This window comes from Pongo pygmaeus, chromosome 18 (genome assembly GCF_028885625.2).
Source record: "Pongo pygmaeus isolate AG05252 chromosome 18, NHGRI_mPonPyg2-v2.0_pri, whole genome shotgun sequence".
NCBI lineage: Eukaryota > Metazoa > Chordata > Mammalia > Primates > Hominidae > Pongo > Pongo pygmaeus.
Window position 1 is genome coordinate 63,653,081 of NC_072391.2, and position 16,079 is coordinate 63,669,159.

Below are 16,079 nucleotides of genomic sequence, written 5' to 3' on the forward strand. Positions count from 1 at the left end.
AGACAGAGTGTGGCAAAAGCTTCACGGGGATAAGATGCTTTTCAGAATAGGAGTCTGGAAGCTGCATGGGGGCCGGCGCGTTTGATCTGAGCACTGATGGGCTGGGAGATTTGGGTTGCAGAAGGAGGAAGGAAAGCATGGGGGAGGACAGCATGGGCAAGGCTCAAAGGAGGGAAGCCTCAGATTGGATCTCGAGTATTCAGCAAGGTTCAGCAGACACACACAAGCCTGATGTGAACCAGGCAGTGCTACACTGGGCTCGTTACTGAATTCTGTAAAATGGGCAGATCCTCAACCCTCTCCCAAGGACCCCGTGAAGTATTAGAAATAAGAGACTGAGCCTGAGACAGGGATGACACATAGGAGGGGCTCAGGTAGTGCTGGTGACTTTAACTCCAGCCCAGCCTCAGAGCTTGTCGCGGGATTGTCTCTTTTAATTCCCTGGATCCCCATTCCCAGCCTGGTGCAGAACTGGGCACCAACCAGGACTGAGAGACTGGTTGATTGATTGATTGATTGACGGATTTGGTGACTCCTTGAAGCCTTAGGGAAAAGGACCCACTGTCCATCAGAACATACCACAGAACACAGGCACACACCCAGCCCCGCACCTCGTGTCTGCCTCAACATACCAGTGTTTCATCTGCTCATTCATTCACTATTCACGCATTCATTCATTCATTCATTCATTCATTCAAAAAGTGGGCTCTTCATCCCTGCCTGATGGCCACCTTGAGCTCAGATCCAGGCACCCCAAAGTGAGCCTAGCCCAGTTCCTGCTCGGAGGAGTTCTCAGCTTGGCCTGCAACTCTCATCACAAGCTTTCTGTTCCTTGTAGAATCACAGCTGAGGATAAGACCCCTCCCTGCTCCTCCTTCCTGCTCTTCCTCCTTCTGAGCCCCTTCTGAGACTACCTCAGGTGAGCCCTATTTTATGCTCCCTGGAGGTGTGTCTGCCCCTCAGCACAGCACAGCCAGCTGGGCAAAAGGATTTTTCCTTTGCCCGTAACTGAGCAGATGGGCTCATCAAGCCCTCTGCCATCAGACCATCACCTGCCTTGGAACACAAAACAATCGACTCTCCCTGCAGTCTCTCCGACCCAGGGAGCAGTGGGCTGACTGCCGGTTCTAACGAGTGCACAGCTTCAAGTTCACATTTGGGGAGCACTCACCTATTACCAGGTGCTGGGGATAAGCACCCAAATAGGACACAATCCCGGTGGGAAAGGAGAGGAGGGTTGTGAATGAGGTCTGTATAAAGTGCCCTCAGAGCTCAGAAGAGGGAGAGGAGCATAGAGACAATGAGATCTGGGTGGCTCTGCCGGGGCTCTACGCGCAGGCGAGGAAGGAGAGAGAAGGAAACACACAAGGTGGAACAGCATGGGCAAAGTCCTGAGGTGTGAGGCTGCAGGGCTTCACCACGACTGCCCCTGCTAAGCTGATGGCATCGTTTTCCTGCCCCATCCTTGGGTGTCTCACGCTGTGGGGAGGAAGGAAAGGAAGTCTGATTTGGGGAACCCCTGCTGTGTCCCGACTCAACTACAGCAGGGCAGGAAAGCTCCCTGGGTAAGGAGCTGGGCTCTGGAAACAGAAGCGTGGCTCGGAATTTCCGCCCCACCACTGACAAACTCTGATCTCAGAAAGGCTTTCACTCCCAGCCTCTGTTTTCCCATCTGTATAATGGGCCTAACAGTAGTACCACCCCCACAGGGTTGTCCTGAGGTTTGAATGAGGAGTCCCAAGGAGAGCTTAGTGCATTAGCAGCACACACAAAGACTGTGGTCCTCAAATGTAACAACACAAACATGTTTCCTGGGGAGCTACAAACACGTAAGTCCTGGGATTCTATCACCAGCCATTCTGACCCCATCAGCCTGGAGTGGGGCCCAAGAAATCTGCATATTCACTCCCCCTCTCCCAGGATGGATGGCTTGAGGACCACACTTTGAGAAACAGCCACTCGATAAGGCTTGCTGGTCCTGTCATTTATTTTCATTGTCTCATTTCATCTTCCAAACAGCCTGCAAAGTCTGAACAGATAACTCATTTCACAGGTGAGGAAAGAAGCTCAGAGAGGCAAGTCGGCTGCCCAGGTCATGCAGGCAGCAACGGGTCATGCTAGGATCCAAACCTGGGTCTGCAACCCCCACACCTGTACCTCCCCGAGCAGCGCTCCCTGTCGGGTCAGGCTTCATCCTGGCAGAGGTCAGGTAGGCGTCCCCAGGCCTTGCCGTCCCACCCGCCATCCCACCCCCACTGCCTCTACTGTTGCTTCCTCCTCTGCTACTAATCTGATCTCACAGACCATCCCATTTCCTGCTAGCCCACCGGCCGCCTTCCTTGCTCCCAATGGCACTTCCTGGTCTTGTGCCCTCCTGTTACCTCCTTTGCCTCCAGAGAGGTTGGAGCAGAGGCTGGGCAGTGCCAGAAATCAGGCATGAAATCCTCAGGGGGACCAAGGAGGCACCAGCCTCCCCCCTACAGTCTCAGCTACCTCTGCTATGGTGACCCCCCAGCCCCACCCCTGGGGCCCACAGCTCATGCCTGGCTCACAATTCCTTTGTTTATGGACCACAGGAACAGTAGTTTTCGGGGCAGAGTCAACTTCCTCATGGACTGGGAGTACAAAGGGAATTGGCAGATGGTGCCAGGACAGGCCCTGTCCCCATCTGCCACCAGCCCCGAGTCTGAGACCCAGCAGGAAGCAATGCGCGGGTCAGTGTGTCCCCATGGGCACGTAGACCACGAGGACAGGCGGTCAGCACAGGCGGGGGTGAGGGGGATGTGGACTGGAACACAGGGGACAGAGCACTGTCCTGGCTCCTCTGCGGCCAACCCACCCTCTGGGCAGGAGAAAGCAGAGTTAATCCCGTTGGAGAAGGAAGCGCTGAGCTGTTGTTTGTTCATTCCACAATCGGCTGTTGAATGTGCTGGATCCCACTCAGAATCCCGCCCCAAGGACTGTTCTCCTTCCAGCAGGTCGCTCCTCAGTCTCCAGCATCATCTGTCTTCCCGTCTGCTGGATGCTCCCTGGGGACATGAGCGTGCTGCCATAGTTAAAAAAAAAACAAAAACCCCTCCCACTTCTCTGCTCCCAGTCACTGTAAGACTTGGGGAAGGAGCTACAGTCACACATGACTCCACATCCCCGTCCCCCTTTCTCTATCCCCTCCAATCTGTCTTGTCTACCTTTTCCTGCTTAACCTGTTCTGGTCACAGTCATTGATGACCTCATCTTCCAAATCCAAAGTCAAGTCTCAGCCCTCATGCTCCTCAGGCTGATCCACTGACCACTCCCCTGCTCTCCTCCTCTGCCCTCTCCTGGCATTCCTCCTTCATTGTAGGACCCTCTTCTAATGGATCCCCAAATGTCAGAGGGTCCGAGGCCTCCCTCCCTCCAAGCTCATCCATGCCCACGGCCTCAGATGCCAGCCATAAGCTCATGGGTTCCAAACCTCGACTCCAGGCTGGACTCATCCCTGACTCCCCCACCAGCCTGACACCTCCACCTGGGTATCTAATGAGCATCTCAAACTCAACCTGCCTGAGACAGAGGAATCACTATCCCCTCCTCCTCCAAAAATATCCTTCCATCTCACTCCCCATCTCGTGCTCTGATTTACTAAACGGCCCTGGGCCCTCTCTTTCTCAGGGTCTCTGCTTGCCCAGCTATATAATAAAACAAGTTTGGGACTTCCCAACCATTCACCCATGGAAAAACAGAAGCAACTCTTCAAAGGACAGATTCCCAGGGTTTGCCCTGGGAGATTCCAAATCAGTTGATGTGGGGTGAGCCCAGTCCTCTGTAGTTTTTAGAAGCTCCTCCTATGTCTCTCCTGGTCAGCAGAATCTTGGCCCCTCCCTTCCCCCCAGCCTCTTGGTTCTGCTGGGCTCTGATCCAGCCTCAGTGTCACTGTCTTCCACGCCCCTCTTTGATTCTCGTTTATGTCAAAAGCCTTGTGAGGATGAGGCTGTGATTATCCCCATTTTACAGATGAGGAAACTGTGGCTCCAGGATGACACAACTGGCCCGAGGTCACATCAGAAGCAGAGCTGGATCACTTGACTCCACCCAATATCCCTAAATGCAAACATCCCCTACAGACCGAGGCTGGCGCCTTAGAGCTGGAGTCCATGCCCGCTCCAACCGGGAGAAGCCAACCTGGTCCTCTAAAGCCAAGAGCTGCTGTCCCTTTTCCATCTCCTGGAGCCTCCCTATCACCTTTAAAGTCCATTCCCACAAAGACATCATGGGATCACCACGGAAAATCAAGCTCTGGGGCTAGGCTGACCCCACCTAGATTTTTGGCTCTGTTATACCCCAGCTGGGTGGACAAGCACCTTAAACCCACTGAGCCTCAGCTTCCCGGGCTATAAGATGGGGGTGATGACACCTGCCTGTAGCATTCCAAGGAGGGTTAAACGTGATGCCTCAGCCAAGGGTCCCCACAGCCAGGCTCTTTGCAGGTGCTGGGTTCAGAGTCCCAGAGCTGAGGCCGGGAGTTGGGGTTCAAGTAGGGTGCCCCAGGCGGGGTCCAGGGCCAGCCCTCTGTGGAGATAGCCATCCGGGGCCGAGGCGGCCGCCCACCGTGGGGCCTGCCTATCTGCAGCCAGCCCAGCCCTCACAAAGGAACAATAACAGGAAACCATCCCAGGGGGAAGTGGGCCAGGGCCAGCTGGAAAACCTGAAGGGGAGGCAGCCAGGCCTCCCTCGCCAGCGGGGTGTGGCTCCCCTCCAGAGACGGTCGGCTGACAGGCTCCACAGAGCTCCACTCACGCTCAGCCCTGGACGGACAGGCAGTCCAACGGAACAGAAACATCCCTCAGCCCACAGGCACGGTGAGTGGGGGCTCCCACACTCCCCTCCACCCCAAACCCGCCACCCTGCGCCCATGATGGGAGGGTCCTCAGCTTCCCCATCTGTAGAATGGGCATCGTCCCGCTCCCAGGACAGAGACGGTCCTCGAGGGCACACTGGGCCTCCTCGTGGCTCAGAGCAGGGTCGGGGAAAGTGCACCCAGAGGTGGTGCCAAAGGCACAAGTGGGCATCTCGGGGCTGAGGGGGGCAGGGCAAGGGCTTGGCTCTCCCACAAGTGTACTCTCCAACTCAAAAAGGTCCACTGGCCTCCATCAGTGCCAGGCTCAGAGAGGGCAGGATTCTGCCCCAGTTGCCCAGCATGCCGGGGCAGAGGACTGGCACCCAGGCCTTGGCTTCCCCTCCGTGCCCTTACCCTTACTGGAGAGGATTTACCAAGACCTGATACCAGCCTCCTCAGCCCCCTACCCATACGCCACTAAAGCTCTATGCTGGGATCTGGGGAGGGGTCCTGAAAGGGGAGCTCCGAGCCTCGGCCCCTCTCCATCAGCCAGTACCCCCATTTCAGGATAGGCAAGCTGAGGCTCGGCTCTGGGCCCTTGAGGTCATGCCTTTCCCTCTGGGCCTTTCCCTGCCCAAACACCATCGGGGCCCGCTATGTGTCAAGGGAGCTATAGTCTGGACAGTGGTCCACCATTCCTCCAGCCAGCACCCTTTCAAAGGCTAGGGCGCAAGATCCCCAAGGCCCCCACAGCCCAGGAAGTCCCCTGGAAGCAGGAGGTCTGGGCCAAGAGCCTGGCCTGGAGACAGCTGCCCTGTGTACAGATCCCAGCTCTCCCATTTGCTCTGGGGTGACCTTGGGAAAGTTACCCAGAGTTTCCAAACCACAGTGGGGAACAAGGGATGATGTGGGGCTAATTATTTTACCATTAACAACTCCACAAGGTAGATATATTCTTTCTTTAAATCTCAGTGAAAGCAACTGAGCTTTGGAAACATATGAGCTGGTGTGGGGATTTGAACCAGGATCTCGTACTCCAAAGCCCCAGCTCTTTCCCCAGGTCTCAAGTGTCTCATCTGTGAAATGGGGAAACAGTGTTTACTCAGTCAACTGAGTGAGGTGAGCTACATCCCTTGGTGCTGGGAATGGCACGTAACATGAGATCTTTAAGGAATAGTGGCTGGATTTACCAGCTAGCCCAGAGCCGATCCTGGCTGTGAATGTCATAAAGGTTTTGACCCCTGAGGTATGGTCAAACCCCATCATGGAGGGGTCCTCAGGTGCCCAGCAGGTACGAGGAAGGGGGTGCAAGTGAGAGGACATTGCGAGCACATCTGGGCACCTACTCCATGCCAGGCTCCCTCCCCAGCGTGGACGTTTCTCATGTGTGATGGGCAGATAGGATGGGCATTCCCAGGGAGGCAGCTTTGAGGAGTCGAGGGTGTACCTGGAAGGCTCTTTTACCACAGGCCACTGGAGCCAGGGCCAGAAGCCCTGGTCCATCCTCAGGTGGTGGGAAGCCTGGGACTCTCCTCTGCCTGCCCTAGAGAGCAGCAGGTATCCACCAAGGGGCCCAAGAGCTGCTGAGCCCCTGAGCAGCCCTATCAATTTCAGCTTATGGTGGTGAGGGGTAGGGGAGGTGTATACTGGCCTGGAAGGGGTTAAGCTGTTCGCCTGTAGCCTCGGCCTCAGCTATTGTGTTGCTAAACAAGGGCCGGACATGAGGGCAGGAAGCCAGAGGGGGCCACACATTTTCTGCAAAGTTGGATGATTCACTGCTGACTCGGGGACACCAGGGGACAGAGGGGACACCGTCCCAGGAAGAATCTTGGGCCCATTTTGCCCACATGGACCCATGACTGTTCCCTGCATCCTCTCTCTGCACCCCCTCAGTCACACTGAAGCAACTATGAGAATTCCCATTTGACAGATGGGACCATCAAGGCTGAGGGAAGCTGTGCAGCCAGTCCAAGGTCACACAACCAACACAAGGTAGAAGCAGGGTGTGAGTGCGGTCCCTTCTGACCCACAGTCCATGCCACACTCCACAGTGAAGCTCAGAGAGGGGGAAAGCAGAGCAGTCCAGGCCACACAGGTAGGCACAGGGACAAGCCAGGAGCCCAGTGATACCAGGGGAAGGAATGTTCTAGGAGGCAGGGCCTCAGGAGCTTCACCTCTGGCTGAGGAGATACTAAAAAGTCTATCCTGATCCAGGTTCAAGCTGGTGTTAAGTGGGTAAATCATGGAGGGCTTGCTGGAGAAGGAGTGGGAATCCCAGATGCTAGGAGGCCTTGGGCAGCCCCTCTGCAGCCTGCACCTCAGTCTTCCCATCTCTTCAGAGTAGGGGATGGTCCCTAAACTAATTCAGGGACTTCCAGGTTGTCTGGCTTGGACCATAGCAAAACAGTCAGATCCTGGCAGGTCCAGATACTGGAAGGAGGAGGAAGTGGGACCCAGGGGCAGGCCGGGCTGGTGGTAAATGAGATTTCCTTCTGCAGAGGAACAGAAAGAGTAGGAGGTGGGCCCAGAGTAGAGCCAGGAAATGAGGTCAAGCGTAAGTTGGCCAGTCAAAGCCACACCCACCAGGCTGGAGAGGGCGGGTAGATAGGAGTCAAGACACCTGCACCCTTACTGAGCACCTACTGTGTGCCAGGCTTTGCACCCATGATCTCATTTAATCCTCCTGCCCAGGGAGGCAGCTATTGTTGCCTCCATTACAGATAAGGAAGCTGAGGCTCAGCAAGCAAGAGATGAACCCAAGGTCACACAGCTCCCGAGCAGCTGGGCAGGTTCAAATAGGCAGGTGCAAGGGCCTCATTCTGTTCCCCGCACTGCCCTCACAGTCCCAGACAAAGTCAGGAAGGCCAAAGGAGGCTGGAAGCCTCCTTAGCATGGGTGTTCTCTCCTTGAAGTTTGGAGCTGTCCCTTTAGAAGGCAAGGGGATAGACTAGATGACCCGGAGCCCAGAGATTCCAGCACAAATTTGTTTCACATCACAAAATAGGTCTGGCCAGTTGGTACCCTCTACCTTCATTCAGTGGGAATGAACTTGAACTCAGCCCCTGAATCCTCAATACACTCTTTGAGTGATTGATTCATGATGTCTGCCATAGGTGTGGAAAGGGGCATATGGCAAGCTAAGTTCTATTTTGCCAGCCCTGTCTTAAGAGGTGCCCTGCTCAGGGGTGTTTGCATATTCATTGGAGACTCTTTTTTTTTGAGACAGAGTTTTGCTCTTGTTGTCCAGGCTGGAGTGCAATGGCGCGATCTCGGCTCACTGCAACCTCCACCTCCCAGATTCAAGCGATTCTCCTGCCTCAGTCTCCAAAGTAGCTAGGATTACAGGCATGTGCTACCATGCCTAGCTAATTTTGTATTTTTAGTAGAGACAGGGTTTCACCATGTTGGCCAGGCTGGTTTCGAACTCCTGACCTCAGGTGATCCACTGGCCTCAGCTTCCCAAAGTGCTGGGATTTACAGGTGTGAGCCACCATGCCTGGCCAGGGACTCTTAAGAAGGATAATTTTGTTGTCAGTAAAGGATCAAAATCCTATCGGTGGTCTTTTGGGCAGTCCCATGGCAGTCCATCCCATGAGCCATCAGAGGAGCTATTTGGGAACAAGGAGGAGCTTCTTTAAGTTATACCAACAACTGTACCTACTCTGACCACTCTACGTGTTGTCTGAAAATATACAGATTTGTTTCTAAATCCTGTGAGTGGGGAAGGAGTGGGTGGCAAGACCAGAACTGGAGCTGGCACTAGGCTGACAGGCAGCACGTCCAGGTCTAGGGCCTTGAGTTCATGCACCCAGGTATGGCATGAAGTGGACTCTTAGGCCCAGAACCTGCCTGGGCAGAGATAGGCCAGGAGGCAGAGGCTGTGCTGGTGGCAGGTGGCAATCAGAAGACCTCATGGAGTAGGCAATCTGGGGCTTGAGAAGAAGTAAAGCGTTAACCCAGGAAACACAGCAAAGAAGGGCATTCCAGGCAGAAGGAACAGCCTGGGCAAAAAGCCTGCTGCTGAGAGGAAGGGCATCGTGCATTTCAGAAACTTCTAGCTCTCCTTGAGGCTGGAAGGAGCAGGGAAGTGGGGGAGAGGAGAGCTGGCAAGGTGGGCAGGGGACAACCATGCTTGGCCTTAAGGACTGGCTGAGGAGCTAGACTTCCTCCTGCGGGGAGTGGGGAGGCTGTTGGCAGAACCTGAAGGGAGGGGAACAAGTCTGGGACCTACAGGAGCCTATCCCAGGGCCAAACTGAGCCACAAACCAGGAGGAAGCAGAAGGGGCCAGGTCATAGCTGCCTGGCCAAACCCCATTCCCGAGCCTCCCAGGGCCTCACCCTTCATCCTCCCAAAGTCTGTGGCTGCCAAGACGCAGCTTTAAATGCCTGAGCTCAAGTAGACCATTTGAGAGTCCCCAGAGAGTTTGGGGGTCACTGGGTCCCAGCCCTGTCCTGGACTGAGATTTGAGCTGTGGAATGGGAAGGCGGTGGGGAGAGCTGCCCAGGGCCACACACGGAGCTGGGTCTTCAGCCCCTACTCCAGCAGGCATACCTCCTGCAGGTTCTAGGCTGGCTCCTCCCAGCGCCCTGCCCCTCATCCCTGACCCCAGGCCTCTGGGCTGGAGTCCAGAGCCTGCAGGAGGCTGGGCTGGGATCCTAGCTGAAAGCGGGTGTGCTGGGGGTCAGGGAGGAGAGCAGCCAGGCCTGCAAAGAGGAGCCCTGCAGGAGTTGGCCTGGGCAGGTGCCTGTGGTCAGGGGTGTGCACTTGTGAAGGCATGTTTGAGGGTGTCACAGGTCCATGAGGCCTGCAGATGTCATGTGTGTGTCCTGGACCTGGAGCCTTCCTCTGCCCCACCCCTGAGGCCCTCCAGCCTATTGAAAACCCCCCACGCTGCAAAGCTCAGACTTGACCCCTGGAATCTAAGGCTTGAGTGGGGCTCTGGTGAGGTCGAGGGGCAGGGGGTCTTCCTGGTGCTCAGGGGCAGGACCAGCCCAGGGGCTGAGGGGTGGACCAGCCCACTGAGGGGCTCCCAGCTGGGTCCAGACTTCCTATGTCCTATTTAGCTACAAAGCCAGGGGTCCCAGGGAGTCCCAAGAAGAGCAGCTTTAGCCCCTCCCCTCCCCTCCCTTCCCTTCCTCTTCTCTTATATCCCTAGACTCTCTTTTTGACACTGTAACTCAGCACAGAGCTGAGCCGATCTCACAGCCCCTTAGAGGCAGAACCCCAGAGAGATGGACGCCCACAAAGGGAAAGGGACCAAAGGGAGCTTTGTGTGATGTCCCACGGTGGCTCAGTGAGAGGCAGGACTCACTCCTGGGACTGTGGTCCTCAGACCCACCAGGGCCCTCCCAGTCTGTATGCTCCCACAGCCTCCTCGATTTGTCCATCAAAGCGCATGTCACAATTTCAAACTGCATTTTTCACCACATGACCGGCATCCCTCTCTCCCATGGAAGTGGAGCCTGTGTTTATTCCTGCATGGAATTAAGTGCCTGGCACATAGTAGATGCTCAATAAGTGTTTGCTGCATGACTGTATAACCCCAGGACTCTAGAGAGAGCTTCAGAGAAGTGGTGACATGTGTCCTAAATCCAGGCAGAGGAGAGAGGACAGAAAGTGCACGGGCAGGAAGGATGCGACCAAGCCTGCTGGCGTGGGGAGCTTCCCAGAGAGTTAACGTCCTGTGGGCCAGAGCTATGCCTGGAGGCTCACCAGGCACCTGCAGACCCAGACAGGCAGCTAGAGAGGAGCAGAAAGAGCCGCAGGAGCCCCATCCTTTTCTCAGGCTGCCCAGGTGACTCAGCCTTCGGAGGACCCCTCGGTCACCAGGCTTGGCCTAGGTGTCTGGATTCTGATCCCAGTGGCCCCACCCACGGTAGATACAGACCTGGACCCCAGAGGCCTCTGCAGTCCCAAACTCCCATGGGAGCATGGTGGAGCCCAGTCGTCCCCGCTATTTTCCAAGGCTCGCCTGCTGTTTATCCTGGGCTCCGTGCCCACTCACCAGGGGATTCAGGCCACTGACTCGGTCCTCTCATTTTGGGTCCTCCAGACCTCCCCAGACTGAGGGAGGGTACAGAGGGCCCATCCTCCTCCATTTGGAACTGCCCCCAAACCCTCTCACATGCCTCTGGGGACAGCAGCATCAACAAGCATCCTGGATGCCTGGGACACGGCAGGTACCTGGCCTCGGCGTGCTCAGCACCCACACCTGAGTTGCCAAGCGTGGCCCCTCCCTGCTCACCACTGTGATCAGGCAGTTGCTGGGCTGCTCAGCTGGGAATTTCTGAACATGGAAATCACTTCCCAAATCCTCAGACCCTCTGAATGTTTGGGGTGCCCCAAATCTACCTGGCAACAGCTTGAGCCTCTCTGGAAACTGCTGAGAACGACCGAGAGACGTGACTTTTACCTGCCGAAAGGAAACAGGCTAAAATGAATAAAGGGCTATGACCACATCTCCAGAAGCTGCAGCCAAGAGAAATTCAGTTTTCAGCTGTGGCTGCAATAGGTCTGACCGGCCCGGTTTCCTCTGCATCATGATGGGGAGGAACAACTGTCCAACAAGACCCTTCCCTGCAGCCCCCATTTTGGTTAGCCAATTTTTTTTTTTTTTTTTTCTTTTTTTCTTTTTTTCTTTTTTTTTTGAGACGAAGTCTTGCTCTATCACCTGTTGCCCAGGCTGGAGTGCAGTGGCAGGATCTCAACTCACTGCAACCCCCACCTCCCAGGTTCAAGCGATTCTCATGCCTCAGCCTCCTGAGTAGCTGGGACTATGGGCATGCGGCACCATGCCAGGCTAATTTTTGTATTTTTTAGTAGAGACAGGGTTTCACCATGTTGCCTAGGCTGGTCTCGAACTCCTGACCTCAAGTGATCCACCTGCCACAGCTTCCCAAAGTTAGTTGGCCAAATTTCTAACCCAAAGGGCAAAAGACACAAATGGATGTGGCTTTTCAGATGGGAAAGTCCCACAGGTGTCTCTGAGATTGAGTGTAGAAGGAGCCTAGGATTTAGAAAAACATCGATCTGGTGAGGCTTCCAGATCCACTGTTCATGAGTTGTTTGTCTCTGAGCCTCAGTTTCCTCATCTGTGGAATGGGAATGATAAGTCTTACATCCTGGGGATAGTGTGAAAAATGCGCTGGCATGGATGAAGACCAAGCACTGAGAATAGTTCACTATTATTACATGTGAATGTCACCACAGAGATAGAGAGAGGGTGGCATGATGCAAAAAGCACTATTTTGGGGGAAAGACAGCCTAAGTTCAAATCCTGGCTCCACTTCCTCCGGCTATGTGACCTTACTCTACCTCTCTGAGCCCCCATTTCTTTACCTGCAAAATGGGAATACAGACAACTACCTAGAAGGGTTGTTGCAAGGTTTAAATAAAATAACATGTGCCTCGGGGGAGTGCTCAGGGATGTCAGCCCTCCTCCACTGTCCCAGGCGAGAAAGGGCTGTCTTGGGAGGGTGCTCAAGGCTCTGGCATGGGGGTGCAAATGGGATTATGCGATCCCCAGCTCCTAAATGCCCCCAACTCAAGGTCCTGCCCCTCACCAACAGCTGACTGATGAGAGCTGAGCACCCAGACCTCCCTCTGCCCTGGCAAATGACACACAGGTGCTGTGGGGCGACTCTGCGAGAGCCAGTCCCAGCCCTGTCGGAGGGCAGCAACTTGAGGGTGGCCCATGTGCTCCAAGGGACTTCTCTCCAGAGCTAGCAGCAGGGCCCCTGCTGGACACAGAACAGAATCCAAGGGGCTTTTCTGCACCTTCAGAGAACACTTTGTTATGTGGGGCCAGGCAAAGCCCACTGAGGAGTTAATGTCCCCCCAGGAGCCACATGGTCCGAGCCTGTGATTGGTGGACTCTGCTTTGCTGAAGTCTGGTGTAGGTATAGCCGTGCATCTTTTTTTTTTTTCAAATCAAGGAAGGAAACTCATTTTATTCTGAATGTGTTAGTTTTGACCCTCTTCACCCTGAAATTTTCTCTTTTTTTAGTTTTATTTATTTTTTATTATTATACTTTAAGTTCTAGGGTACATGTGCACAACGTGCAGGTTTGTTACATATGTACACATGTGCCATGTTGGTGTGCTGCACCCGTGAACTCGTCATTTACATTAGGTGTATCTCCTAATGCTATCCCTGCCCCCTCCCCCGACCCCACGACAGGCTCCGGTGTGTGATGTGCATCTTAATGACTGGGATACATCCTGAAAAACGAGTTCAGGTGATTTCGCTGTTGCGCAAACATCAGAGAGTGTGCTTACACAAACAAATCTGGATCGTATAGCCTGCTGCACACCTAGGCTGTATGGTACAGTCTATTGCTCTTAGGCTCCATACCTGTGCAGCATGGTACTGTACTAAATGCTATAGCCAATTTTAACACGACAGCAAGTATTCATGTATCTAAACATATCTAAATACAGACAAGGTACAGTAAAATTCCCATGTAAAAGATAAAAAAGCAGCCTGTAATCCCAGCACTTTGGGAGGCCAACACAGGAGGATCACTGGAGGCAGGAGTCCAAGACCAGCTTGGGCGACATAGTCAAACCCCTCCACCCCAACTATCTCTTCAAAAAAATTTAAAAATTAGCCAGATGTGCTGGCACATACCTCCTTGTGGGGCTGAGGTGGGAGGATTGCTTGAGCCCAGGAGTTTGAGGCTGCAGTGAGCCGCATTCACACCACACTCCAGCCTGGGCGACAGAGGGAGACTCAATCTCAAAAAAATAAAAAAATAAAAATAAAAAAATAAAAAATGGTACACCTCTCTCTGGTACTTACCATGAGTGGAGCTTCCAGGACTAGAAATTGGTCTGGGTGAGTCAAGGAGTGAGTGGTGGGTGGCCTAGGACGTCACTGTACCCTACTGTAGGCTTAATAAACACTATACACTTAGCTTCACTAAATTTACTTAACAATATTTTTCTTTCATCAATAAGAAATTAACTTTAGTTTACTATTAGGGTAGTGCAAAAGTAATTGCTGTTTTTGCCATCTAAAAAAAAAAAAGCCACCGGCTACGGTGGCTCATGCCTGTAATCCCAGCACTTTGTGAGGCTGATGCGGGCGGATCGCCTGAGGTCAGGAGTTTGAGACCAACCTGGCCAACATGGTGAAACCCCGTCCCTACCAAAAATACAAAAAAAAATTGGCCGGGCGTGGTGTCATGCGCCTGTAATCCCAGCTACTTGGGAGGTTGAGCCAGGAGAATGACTTGAACCTGGGAGGTGGAGGTTGCAGTGAGCTGAGATCGCACCACCGCGCTCCAGAAGGAAACTCTGTCTCAAAGGAAAAAATAATAAATAAATAAATAAATAAATAAATAAATAAAGCACACAATTGCTTTTGCACCAACCTAATATAACGTTTTTTATAAAGTTGGTCTACGCTGGCATCACCCCAAACACACGAGTAATGACTTGTGCTGTGACATCACAATGGCTGCAGTGTCACTAGCGGAGAGGAAGTTTTAGCTCCATTAAAACCTTAGGGGACCACAGTCGTATGTGCACTCCATTGTTGACCAAACAGTCATTTTGCAGCACATGACTGTATTTATCCATTTGACCGCTGGCTGCGGTCAGCCCTAGGGATCACTAACCTATCCCAATAGGCCCCAGGAAAGAGAAAACCACATTCCCGTTCACTGTATTAGAGATGGGGTTCCCAGCAGGAAACAGAGCAAACCCTGGGAGGCCAATTGAAGAGATTTTATGAAGGGACTGCTACAGAGAGGTGGGCTCCTTTAAGGAAACCAACCACTGCCTGCACAGAGGTGGGCTCGGATGTTGAGGTACCCAGAGACCAGCAACAGCGCTTCTGCCTGGAATTCCCTTCCCTCTCCTGGCAGTCCTGTGGCTGGCACTCAGATGTGGGCTGAAACGTCAGCTCTCCCAGAGGCCTTCCTGGCCTCACAGGCTCAGCCAGCTGCCCCCTCACTCTCTGCGGCACCTCCCATTGTAATTCCCTGAACATCTCTGATCGTCAGCTGATACGTTTCCTCATTGACTTATTTATTTTCCTGTTGTTCCCATTACTGCACACTCCCCAAGGGAGTGTGTCTTACTTACTGCGGCACCCCCATTGCCTAGCATGGAGCCCATCATGCAGTAGGCACCCAGCACCTATCAGCTCAGAGCCTGGGCGCTCACCCTGTCCTGCCCAGAGCCCTGAGAACTCTCCCTCTCCCTATTTCTCGTTTTCACTTCTGTCCATTTTACTTTGTCATCTTTGAGTCACTTCTCACTTGAGGGAGGAAGAAAGAATCAAGACTTGCACTTCCTTTCTGCACAAAGAAGGAAAGGAGGGAGTCACAGGGTCTGGGCCCAGTGAGGCTGGGGCAGGGGTCATGCCTGCCACCTCCCCTGAGTCAGGAACCAGCTTCCTGGCCAGGACTCCCAACCTGCCACCTTTCTTCTCCAAGCCTTTGCTCACCGCCTTCCTCCTGCCTAGAGCATCCCTTCAAGGGCCTCAAGTCTCTTCCAGGTTGACCCCCTCATTTATGGCTGAGGAAACTGAGGCCCAGAGGGGTCAGGGCCTCCCCCAGGCATATGGCACTTGCATTCTGGGGCCTATCCCCACCCTGGGAGTCCACTTCCTCCAGGGCCAGAGGCAGGAACCAGAAGGCAGGGGCCGTCAATGCTAAAATCAGTGGGCCCAGAGGTCAGCTGGCCCAGCACAGACACCCTCAGCCCTCCCTGAGGTCAGCCTGGCGCCAGCAAATCAAGGGAAATGTTACTAGAGTTTACAAACCTCTTGTGATGTACAGAGTCCAGCCTCTCCCTCTGGCCAGGCAGGGGACAATCAAGGGAGGAGGCCATCCCATCCAGCACCTTGTAGATCCTTGTCTGTCTCCATATGTGAGCCCTGGTTCCCTCTCCCACCCACCTGTTCTTCCTTTACATCATCCCAGGAGTTGCAGGTCAGTAACACAGGGACCCCAGAGGGTGGAGAGATAGAGTCAGGGCTGAGAGAACATGCTAATGGCCAAGGTCACAGCCTGCACTCCTCTTGGGGCTGTAGAGAAAACCCCTGTTCTGGAATTCAGAATGAAGCCAGGCCTTGATCTCTGGGTGATCCACATCCCTACCCCACAGACCTGCCTTCGAGGGTGTGCAACCTGGGCAACTGTACAGGGCTTGCACTTCAAAGGGCATCATGCTTGGTTTAATGTTCTGTCGCCTTCTTAAAATTCTTTTGCACTGGGCCACACAAATTATGAAGCCATTCCTATGAACCCAGAC

General features: G+C 53.8%; 1 protein-coding gene across 1 annotated transcript in view; it reads left to right on the plus strand.

Annotated features, from left to right (window-relative positions):
* The first annotated feature begins 4,700 nt into the window (after window positions 1–4,700).
* Window positions 4,701–16,079, plus strand: part of CDH5 (cadherin 5) — a 38,629-nt gene continuing 27,250 nt past the window's right edge. Inside the window, exon 1 of the mRNA XM_054454284.2 lies at window positions 4,701–4,838. The gene's annotated coding sequence lies outside the window, so the exon portion shown is untranslated. The remainder of the gene's footprint in view (window positions 4,839–16,079) is intronic.